At 43.0% G+C, this 12358-nt stretch overlaps 1 protein-coding gene across 1 annotated transcript in view; it reads right to left on the bottom strand.

Moving 5' to 3' along the window:
* LOC148502575 (ETS translocation variant 3-like protein) overlaps positions 1–8270 on the bottom strand; it is a 17621-nt gene extending 9351 nt beyond the window's left edge. Inside the window, exon 1 of the mRNA XM_088449613.1 lies at positions 8196–8270. The gene's annotated coding sequence lies outside the window, so the exon portion shown is untranslated. The remainder of the gene's footprint in view (positions 1–8195) is intronic.
* Between the last annotated feature and the right edge of the window lie 4088 nt (positions 8271–12358).

Genomic DNA, 12358 nt, shown 5'->3' on the forward strand with positions numbered 1-12358 from the left:
TCTGGCCAAGAACACATGAGAAGACAAGCGGTATGTCCACAAAGTGTGCCAAATATATACGGTGATAGGAGGGGGGAATCCTTATCTCCTTATCTACCCCAAAATAAGAAGTAACTTACACCAATGCTTAAGCATAGATTTATCCTACTCCAGTTGGCTCTAAAGGGATTTCAGATTCTCCGCTCAGATTTTCTCTGTCCAAAGCAAATGTATAATTAGTTTAATCCCATTTGCTTAAAGAATATTTAAAGATCTCATTTAATTGATACGGCCGGCGCTGTACCGAGTTCCCTGTTTCCAGCTTGCTCAATATTCTCGAAAAAAAAAAACTGGAACATATTAGAAAAGAGTTTTATAGAATAGAAAAATGTTGCAAGTGCCACTAAAATGTGGAAACGTATTCACTAACCTATATTTTATACAGTGCAGGATGTGACAACCTGTGGATGGGCAGCTTTTGTAAAACCAGACCGTCCTGGAATTTATGAGTTGCATGCTGGAACTTGTAGTTCCATTCTAGGACTTACAGCTGCACAACTGCTGGCGAGCCTGACACTAAAAACTATAATGAGAATATGGCTCCTAAGAATATATCAAAGAAGAAATATATAATAATGGTTGCATGCACCTTTTTTCACAAATATGTTTGCTTGGCAGGAATCTTGTATATTATTTAACTCAATAACCTTAATTGTTTCCTCCTTATTTGCAGCCCGTCACATGCAGCCCTGTCCTCACTGGCAAATCTCACATCTCCTGATATACTCTGTGCTGCTGGGGGACCCTACTCCTTCCACTAGTCTGTGGCTTCCTGCTGCCTCCATTCTCCTCCTCACATCATGTCACTGCCCCTGTCACATGCAGCCCTGTCCTCACTGACACATCACTCATCTCCTGATATACTCTGTGCTGCTGGGGGACCCTGCTCCTTCCACTATATAACTCTCAGTCTGTGGCTTCCTGCTGCCTCCATTCCCCTCCTCACCTCATGTCACTGCTCCTGTCATATGCATCCCTGTCCTCACTGACAAATCTCACATCTCCTGATATACTCTGTGCTGCTGGGGGACCCTGCTCCTTCCACTAGTCTGTGGCTTCCTGCTGCCTCCATTCTCCTCCTCACATCATGTCACTGCCCCTGTCACATGCAGCCCTATCCTCACTGACACATCACTCATCTCCTGATATACTCTGTGCTGCTGGGGGACCCTGCTCCTTCCACTATATAACTCTCAGTCTGTGGCTTCCTGCTGCCTCCATTCCCCTCCTCACATCATGTCACTGCTCCTGTCATATGCAGCCCTGTCCTCACTGACAAATCTCACATCTCCTGATATACTCTGTGCTGCTGGGGGACCCTGCTCCTTCCACTATACTAACGATCAGTCTGTGTTTTTTCCTCAATATTTATAGTTTTTAGTATGTATGTTAGTTATGTTTGTTTGTTGGTTATGTTTGTAGTATGGTACTTGTTGCCTTTTATTCCTGAGTACCTGCAGTTGTCAGGTTACAGCATACTTACCTACCCTCCCGATTTGGCCGGGAGCCTCCCGAAAATCGGGTGCTGCTTCCGGCCCCCCGGAAAGGTAGGTAGGTCTCCCGGTCCCCGGCGATCCTTCTGGCTCGCCGCCGCTCCCCCCACGAATACAGTATTATCCCCGTCAGCGGGGGGCCCGATGACGCGAATCGCGTCATCATGGCCCCGCCCCCTGCTTCACACTGCCATTTATCTTAGCATTGTGAAGAGGGGCGGGGCCGCGATGACGTGATCGCGTTGTCACGCCCATGCCCCGCCCCCATTGACTAGTCATAGTCCGGGTCACACCCCCTTCTGATGGGACACGCCCCCCTGCTGAGGATGCCCGACAGCTCCCTCCCGGAAGGAGGGAGCTACAAGTCGGCAACTCTGGGTTATAGTCGGACCTAACACTGGCAATCATGGTTAAACATTGATAAATCGATTAGGGTGATTCTGAAATTTGACAGAAATAGGCCACGATTAGGCAAAAGTTGCCAAATAATTAACTTGAGAATCAGTCCAATCATAATGCATGGAATGTAATGAATCCGGTCGGCAAGCTGTAACCAAAGGCACGTGACACTGTGACGATCATTAGCTCGGACTCCTATACACCTCTGTACAGACTGACGATCCTGTAACGCTGAGTAACCAGTAGTACAGTGTTGTCCGCCTAATTTATCCTTTTGTTTTATTTTCCTTTCACATTTATGACATACTTACCGACTTTTAGACTGCCTCCTCCGGGAGGGGCCAGCCAGGTCAGCCCTCTCGTCACAGCAGGTGGGCGGTGTGGGGGCGTGGTGGCTCAATCGCCTCATTGTGGCCCCGCCCCCTGCTGTAGAGAGCCGATAATACAGGCACTGTAAAGCGGGGGGTGCGGGGCTACGATGACGCGATTTAGCGCGAACCGCATCATCGGCCCCCCCGGACTGCCCACTTTTGCACAGTAAGTGGGCAGTCATGGAGGGAGTGCGGGTGGCAACAGAGGGGTGCGGGCCTGTTCCGGGAGACTTGCCTAGTCTTCCGGGTGGTTGGGAGTGACACCCGATTTTCAGGGCACATTGCTAGTTCTAAATGGCTCCCACTGTCCCAGAGAGCCAATCAGAGCGCAGCCCTCACCCCTGCAGCAGCATGCAGACACCCCCCACCCCCACAAGCAGTTCCTGTATGGAACCTTGGTGCAAGATTTTTTTCTGTGACTGCTTCACTAAAATTGTCACTGCTGGGATCCCTTTTGCCACTGATGAATGATTCATACACCTAAACCTTCCTTGACTAATGCTGTATAGAATAGTGAAAACTTCATCACAATCCATCCAGTGGTTCAAGAGAGTAGCCCGAACTAACACTCAGACTCCTGAACTATATATATATTATATATACTATATACCTATATACACACACACGTTTGATATCATTATTTAATCCCAGCTCTGATTTTTTATTTCAAAGTAGCTATTAGGCTAAAGAAGCTGAAAAGACGATTTCTTAGACAGAGGACAGCATTAAGGGTTGGGAAGAGAAAGGGTCTCACGCTTGTTAGTGCCAAACAAACAGGCACGGCACTGTCAGAGATAATTCCCTGGTCCAGCTTCTCTTCATCCGTCTAAATCCCATGCTGAGCTCATTAATTCCCTCTTGGGATGCCGGGGGCTCATCACAGGCAATTGGGCCTTCCCTAGTTAATATAACTCAAGGCCGAGGTCAAAACCCTTGTTTGTTTAAAACTGTTTAATGCTATTAGGCCAAGAGGATTAGGGACTGCTGAGAGAACCAACGCTCGGAGCACAAAGGATTCTGGGGTGGTCATTTAGTATTGTACACACAGGATCAACAAGTATTTCCCGTAATGGAGATCTGAACAGATTTATAGAGCAGCACTGGGCAAACACAATCTTTATGCAGCGTTCAGTTTTATGCTCTTCAGCTGCTGCTATCTGTATACTTTCCACATATGCATATAATACATATAAACACACACATACAATATTTCAAATACAGCCACACTGTGTAGTAAAGAGCCAATGTAAGCATTCATTCTGGTTTGGCACCAGATGTGGAAATGTAATGCAGATAATGTTGCTGGTCCCTAGTGAGTGGATAAGCTGTATTCCCAGTGATGTCATGGGTTCCTGTTGAATGGATAGGCTGCATTCTTAGTGATGTCACTGGTGTGGTAAATTGATAGGCTGTTTTCACAGTGATTTTACTGGTCCCTTTTGAAATAATGGGCTGCATTCTCAGTGATGTCACTGGTTCTTATTGAATGGAGAAGTTGCATTCTCAGTGATATCACTGGTCCTTAGTGAATATAGAGGCTGCATTCTTAGTGATGTCACTGGTCCCTATTGATTGGAGAGGCTGCATTCACAGTGATGTCACTGGTCCCTATTGATTGGAGAGGCTGCATTCCCAGTGATGTCACTAGTCACTATTTAATGGATAGGCTGCAATATCAGTGATGTCACTGGTTCCTATGGAAGGGTGAGGATGCATTCTCGGTAATGTCATTGTTCCCTAGTGAATGAATAGTCTGCATTCTTGGTGATGTCACTGGTTCCCAGTGAATGGATAGGCTGAATTCTCAGTGATGTCACTGATCCTTAGTGCATTGATAGGCTGCATTCTCTGGGATGTCACTGGCTCCTAGTGAATTTAATGGCTGCATTCTCAGCAAAGCTTCCTCCACAATGTAGGTGTCTGGCAACCCATTAAATTAATTTCTTTAGGACAACAGGCAATGAGGCATATTCATGATGTTAATTATCAGGACCCCGATAATTAACATTGACTCATCGCGGCTACCGGAGCAATTCCTCATTGCCGCGGCGCGGTGACAGCTGATGCGATATCAGCTGAGCCCGCAAGCCGCTTCACTGCTCCTTTTCGGAGCAGTGAATCTTTTCACTGCTCCTCTCAGAGCAGTAACAGTAGTGCGCATGTATGACCTACAGGTCACGCATGCGCACAAGAGCCCCGACATCCAGCGGAAGGAGCCGGACAGGGGCGGAGGAATCCGAAAGGATCCCTCATCGCAACCCGGACCTCCTTCCTATAGGGAACAGGTTGCGATGCCGGAGCAGGAGCATGTGCCATCTGAAGATGGCGAATGCTCCCGCAGTCAAGCTCCGAAAATAGTATATTTTCTGAGCTTGATGAATTCTGTTCCCATACTAGTGTATTGGGACAGTAGGCCATTCCGGGAGTGAAAGGTAAGCAGGAGATATCTGTGATACTAGTGTAATGGGACATTCTGCAAAAGGAAGGTAAGTAGGAGATATCTGTGATAACTCCTGCTTTACCTTCATGATGAATGGCCCGATAACTTAATTTTTACATTTGCAGGTGAAAATGTGCATTTTCACCTACTTTTGTGAAAATTATGTGATGATGAATAGGCCCCAATGTCTTGCCAAATTTTGATCCTATTGAGGGTAATTACAGGTGGTTGAAGATGGGTCCAGCTTGGCAACCAATCAGATCATTATTTTCTGTATGTGCAAATATGAACTGCAAAGTGTTTACTAAGACAGAACTATACAGTGATGGTAGTGTGTGAGTGGTGTATTGCCACAGTCCCTGTTTACATTAGGACTGACGCGGCTTTGTTGAATTATTGTTACATGCTGTTAATATTAATAAGTGGAACTGAATCAGGTAGCACTCTGCTCCATTGCTCACTTCTGATTTATTTTTGCACTGGACTATTATCCTGTTTTATGTCATATTTTTTCATTTTTTTGTAGAAGTTGTAGTAAATCTACCCCTCTATGCATACTGACAAATTACAGGCTAACACCACGCGTTTTGCCATCTGTGGCGGCAGAGGCACAGTCGGGTGGGATGTCTAGGAGGGGTATGTGTGCCTCTGTTTCATGTCACATTTGGTGATGCATCAGCATAGTGGTATTTTTAGGCAAAGCTGATTTTATTTCATCACTCCAGGAAAACACCACGGCTCCTGATAATAGAGATGTCACACAGTGGCATAAATATAAATTAATATCTATACTTGTAGCTTTACGTCAGTGCATTTATGCTGTAATGTCAGTATAAATAAACGTTATGTCCGCACCAGTGTTTTTTTTTTAACACCAGCATTATTCTGGGAACTACTAATGAACTATACCTTTGTGTTTCCCTCCCGCTGCTGACCTACAATCATTAAACCGTAGCTCCTGACTCCAGTCTATTTCCACTATCCCTCTACTCACTAGAACCCAGTCTCCTCATTTCCTTGCTTTGTGTCTCTAGGGGAAATGGGATTTAAAATGCTTTTGTACTACAGTCAAACCAGAAATCCTAACCGAGGAAAGAACACTGCAGGAAGGTCATCTGAAACAGGGCCGAGATAGGGGGAAAAAAATGACAAAATAAATGGAGCATTGCCTGTCGGCTAAAGCAGGAGTCTCTTTCCTCGTGTAGATTGTGAGCTCTTGTGAGTAGTAAATAAACTATTTTAGACTACATGTATTATGTTTGTAGTTTGCAATTGCAGTTTCCACACGCCAAACAAGCTTTTCAGAAATGTCCCACAAGGTTCCAAAAATATGTTACTACGTTAGTCATTTTTAGACAGGGATATACTGAATTCACCAATCGGGACCAAGTTTGGCAGTTCTACTGGGTTTTCAGTGAGATTCTGTTCAAATAAAAATCTTTATTTCCCTGTGATTCTTAGGGTAGAAGGCACATGGGATAAAACTGCATTTTTTTATCATGTAGGACCCTCATGCTTAATTTGATGTATATTGAGCTTTGGATTTGGTTCAATGCTTGGAGAACCTTTAATTCAAAAATAAATAAAAAAATGGTATGTGGACCAATATTATTATTTTTTTTTAAATATTATAATTATTATCATCATTATCATCTTGAACAGTCTGCAACCAATAAAGCCACAGAATAAATTGTACTTGGTCCCAAATTAATCAGAATTGATTTGGACATTGCTAAACAAACGTTTAATTAAAAAAAAAAAAAACTAATAATAATTATAGCAAACAAAAAAGACAAACAGGAAAATAATAATAAAAAAAAATCTATGAATAAAGACAAATTCCTTGGTAATAGTAAGTTGAGAGAGAAATCCAAGTAGTATCGGAAAGTCCATTTGGGACACTATAAAGCTGACCATACTGGATAGGGCTGCAACTTTCAGGGGTAAGCGGGTTATATTGCTACACTGATCACAGCTTGGAACACGGGAACTTCCCAATATGATTTGCACAACAAAGCCAGACTGGGCATCAATCTGCAATCCATGAACAGCTCAGAGCATATTGTTTTCTCCATTCGTTATGTTACATTTATAAAACGTTTGTTCATTTCACTAATTTTTTAGATTGCGATCATGAAAATTATTTTCACTGATTGACAGTTTTACAAATTCTCTATTTGCATATCACTGTGTTCTTAATCTTAATGTATTCTAATAAATATAAAAATAAATGTATATAGTGTAAATGACTAGTCCCTATTCATTCCCCCAATACATTTTAAAATATTAGCCCAGAGAAAATCTTAAATATGGTCCCAACTTCTGTTCTGCAATATAACTTAACTTTTACCCTGTGCTGGTAAAACCTCAGAAGGTGCTGTCATTGCTTCCCATGAGTGGCCATTCCCTTTATCCACTACTTGATTTTAGGAGATTGCTTAGTCTATACTTTGCACTCAAATATTTAAAAAATGTAAAAAAATACTTTTACCTTTCAAAAGATTATTGGGTGTAAGAGCAATTTTTCTGTATCACTCGTTAAATTTTAGACAAAAGAATAGAATGAAAATAAATTTTGAGTTATTAATGTTATGTTATGTCATAGACAGACAATAACAAGTGTGAAATTACAAATATTGGTTTGGAAATGAGGTAAATATTCTCTACTCCGAATAAATGATACTTCACATACAATTCCCAATACAGTACATAATTCTAGCTTGAAGTTTGATTTTAAGATTTCACCGATTTCCTGTAAGCTCTGGGGACAAATATATTACTAGGGTTGTGCAAAGCTGGCACTTCAAACTTGGATTCATTTAACAAACTGATTCTTGCTTCTCCCATGATAAGGAACATCATAGCTTTACATTATGTTATGTAAGTTTTATAAAATAAAAATACCCATTCTTGATTTACAGACAGTATTTTAAAACCTAATTAATCTATAGATTTGTAAAATCAAGAACCTTGCAGCGCATTCACTATATATCTGGCAGAACATTGTTATTTACCCACTAACCTAATTACAAAAATGCTACATATGCACATATATGTGTGTGTATATATATATATATATATATATATATATACATATACATACACACACCTACACGCGAACTTATATCTATGTTTACCTATTTCTCTCTAATATATATATATATATATATATATATATATATAAATAATTTAGAGTTTTATATTACAGAGCACCTAATTTCAATATTAGCCCCAATACTGGATTTATTTTGACTCCTAACTTAAACATCTGCATTCCTACAGGCACTCCGTTCCATAAAATATTTGTAAAAATATTTTATATAAATAATAAAATAAATAAAGGAACAGCATCCTTTCCTGCCAAAATGTATATATACCTGCTTTTCCAGCACGGTGCGGTAGCCCCAGGGGTAAGCAGAGGCCAGGCATTATTACATTGCTGCGCAGTCTTACCTTAGGAGGTGTGATGTTGTCTCTCTCCTGTCCTGTTCCTGTCTGTCACCAGCGAGTGGCAGTTTTCATCACACGCTGCATTAGAGTTACTTAAAATGATAACCCAGGCGCTCTGCAGTCCCAGGAGAAGAGAGTGGTTTTGAGGCAGATACCTTAACCCATTAAATAGCATTGTGGCGATACTCTATGCATGATACCCTGGCTGTGTTATGGAGGACAGGACAAACATTATCCAATTGTTCTTTACGCATACTCAGCATTGATCGGAGACTATAATTATATGCGGTTTTAATTGCCACTTATTTGACTGCCGCACACTTCTCTGGAGGCACAAGTCAGCTGCAGTTACACCTGTATTGTCAGGGAGGCCTTTTCGAGGACAGCGCTTTCCAGCTGGAGTTGTGCTAACGCAGAAAGCACGCAGGCGCCCTGGTTCAGACACAGTGACGTGAAGGGGACACACCACAATGTGCAGCGTCTTCAGAGGTTTCTCACTAGTGTGTGACAGAGGGGGAGCGGTACGGATTCACCAGGGACCCTGGCGAAGTGGTACAACGCAGAAAAGAAGGGGTACATGTTTAGGGTCATTCCTCCTTGTATGTGGAGGGATTAATAACTTTTCCACTTCGCAGAAGGGCTCGATATTTTAACCATTTTATACTTTTTGCATCTTTCAAGTTTCTCATTAGCGGAGAAGAGTGTAAACCCTGTTGGTATGGCAATGCTCTTACTTGGGGTGCCAGGATATAGTGTGGCACATCCCCACGCGATCAACTGCCTCTGCTCCGGCTATGGCATGGTGGATAGAGTTTTGAGCCTAGAGTACAATGCACTTTAAAGATAATGGGGAACATCCTAATTCCCCCAGGCCTAATCTGTTATACGCATAGTAGGCCCAGCTCCTACTGCACTGTACAGAAAGTGTTTGTGATATTGTGGGGGAAGTGGCTAAAGGCCTAAAGCCCGATTCAAAATGGCGGGGCCTAAATAAACAGTGATGGGGCAGTGGGCTACAGATGAAAGTCTTTGGCAAAGGCCAAACGCTTCCACTTAGATTGCCGCCAGGCCTATAGCCTGAAATGGAAGCGACTAGAGGCAGGTGAAGGAGAGTATAGGCCTAAAGTCAATACTCTCTCTGACTGGATGGTTTTGTACTGAAATCAATACAAGCTCAGGTGGCTACACTGAATGTAGCTGCCTCCACTGGAGTCTGGGGCTACTGCTGCAGCCCCCACACTAGACCACCAGTATGGGTGACCTACCTCTTGGCACCACAGGGTTCTGGATCCCATATGTGTTTTGTTGGCGGAGCAACCTCTCTCTGTACTTTGTCAATGTTTTATCTGGCGTAATACATTAGCATATGGCAGAGATTTCTCTGCTCTTCTTGGTGTCAGGTGGATTAATGAGGTGCATGGTTGAATACCTAAGGGCATTTATTGGCTGGGCAAGCCTCTAATGGGTACCCTGGTAAATGTTAGAAGGACTGCCTCGGCAGATACACAGTGGGCACGGCCAGTGCTCACTTTCACGATGACATCTGGAGTCAGCCCTTTCTATAACTGGTCTAAACTGCTGTGCTCCTCAACTTGACTCATCAGTATCTCAAGTCTGGCCGTACTCACATAGGCAGCAGAGGGAAGTGTTTGGGGCACAGGGCTTCTTCCTCTTCTGGCCAGAGGTGCATCTTCTCTCTTTTAAAGGCTCTTCCCCTGTTTGCAGTGTCACTTCTTGTTTTAGCCCCACTCTCATCCTCCTTTTCTGGTGCCTCTTTTTTAGTTTTGTTGTAGCTTGATGCGGTGTCTTCTTTGAGAGCTTTTCTCCACTCCCACTTCACTGTTGGACTGAAGTTGCTCCCCGCACGGAACGGCTAATATAAGCCATTGGGTGGGGGGGCAGTGTATGATATGGAGAGCCATGACTGGTGAAACAGCGTCGCTAAATTTAAAAAAAGGCTAGTACAGAAATGGGCGGCAGCGTGGCATTTGCACTTAGCATAAGTTTGCCATGGTCGTGCTGGCTGAATTGTGGCCTATTCAGAGGGAAGCATAACGCAACGGTATTCTGAATACAGCTACTTTCAATCACGCAATGTGGCCTCAGATTGGACGCATCTTGTGCAACTCTAATCAGCCCTTTATTCTCACACCTCCAGCTCAGGCTTAAGCACATGCTTCACAGCATTGCCATAAGGGCCATACACCCGTTACTGATTGGTGTGGTGGTTTCGCAGCATGACAGATCACTCTTTACAGACATACAGCAAACTCAGGACCAGAAATGTGCGCACCTTGGAGACTCCAATACCGTGCACATCAGCTTCCTTCCATGCAGATAAAAGTGGGTGGGTGCAGGGTGTGCAATGCACACAGACCCCGCACTGCACTCAGATGATACTTACCTTGTAATGGCAAGCGGCTGTCTCCTCCGTGGCGCCATCATCTCTAGTGAAATCTTTGGTGTCACACAGTGAAAGCAAAGACTCTGGCACTTTGCCATGGACTGCTGTCTTGTACACATGTGTCATCTTCCCGAATGTCACTGGGCAGATGGCGCCACAGAGGATGGACCAGCTTGCCGCCCAGCGCACAAGGTAAGTTGTGCTGCTGAGGAGGGGGGAGGGCCGCTGCTCAGAGGAGGGGCCCAATGCACACGGGCTTTCTCGGGCATTAATACTGTAAAGACCGTTTATATAAGACCAATTAAGTTAAGTAAAACCGTATTTAAAAAGAGAAAAAAAACAAAAACATTTCTTATTAAAATGGGTGGTTCTACCATGATAGAACGTTGGGCTTCCATGTGACAGGCTATTTTTTTTTTTTTTTTTTTTTAATTTTATTCGTATTGTAAGAGCAAACAAAACAAAGATTAATTTTGCACAAAATATACAAAAATACAGTCAGTCAATCTCAATTTTGAAAATACAAAATAAAAAATACAATAAAATATATTCAGAGATTATAATAAAACCGTAGCAAGTAGTACAATTACTTTGAAAATATAGATCCAATACCATCTTTTTAACTATATATCAACAAAATAGAGGAAAGGAAAAAATGGACAAAATAGAAATTAAAAAATAAAAAGAAAGAGGAAAAAAAAAAATAAAGTTACTTTTTGATTAGTATAACGCAATACACATTCACGAGTATAAAAGAAACAGAGCTTGAATATCATAATACAATACACTTACTTATATAAGACTTCGCATTAATGACCACGAGGTAGGCTATTATTTGTAAAGACTTTATTGGAGGACAGTTTACAAACCTGTACAAGGGTTTAATACGTTAAATAATAAAACCTAAACGTCTACAAAAGAAAAGTCATCAAATTTTAAAAGCAATTGAAAAGTTGCACGTTATAAAACCAAAACTCATGTCACTCAATGTGAAAGTGAGGGAACGATCTTGAATCACAGTCCGATCCAGTTGTAGTTTTGAGAAATGGACACGTGGAATTTAATAAAAAAAAATGAGACTACGGGATGGCGGGGAGGCTAATATCAGCATAAGCTTCAATCCAGGATGCTCTCTGTTGAATAGGTAGAGCAACATTTTATAGATGGCGTGGATAGAGGGAGGGACAATCACTAGATGTGACACATAGATGATAGCATGCATTAACAATAGGTCAAAGGACACAGCAATCATATTAAACAACGTTTGATCGGCGTGTCCTGATTCTGCATCTGATTTCGAGTCACTGTATTTGATGTCATCTCCGTTAACCTTGCGGATTTATTAAAGATGAAGTCTTAATGAAAGTAATAAAAAAAAGACAATCATAACGATACAATGAAATTTAAAAGCAATCGGATATGAACTGATGGCCTGATTCAGACCCGCTCGCGAGCGCTGAGCGCTCGCAAGCGGGTCGATGTTGGGCCAGTGCGCATGCGCACCACGGACCCAGCTCCATCGCGTGCATGCGCGAGACCTAGAAAGCGGCGGGCAAGCGATGGGTCTCGCTACAAAGGGGGTATGCTGTCGATGGTGAGTGACAGCTCGCCCCCTTAGGTGGGCGTGCCGGGGGCGTGGCTGGCCAGACGGAGGCGTTCCCATGGGAACGCCTACCGTCTGGGGCCGGCCCCACTGACATCACAAGTGATGTCAGTGGGAGTGCTTTTGGCTCTGATAGAGCCAAAAGCACTCCAGGGCTTG

This window comes from Taudactylus pleione, unplaced genomic scaffold (assembly GCF_031769625.1).
Source record: "Taudactylus pleione unplaced genomic scaffold, aTauple2 ptg000490l, whole genome shotgun sequence".
Lineage (NCBI taxonomy): Eukaryota > Metazoa > Chordata > Amphibia > Anura > Myobatrachidae > Taudactylus > Taudactylus pleione.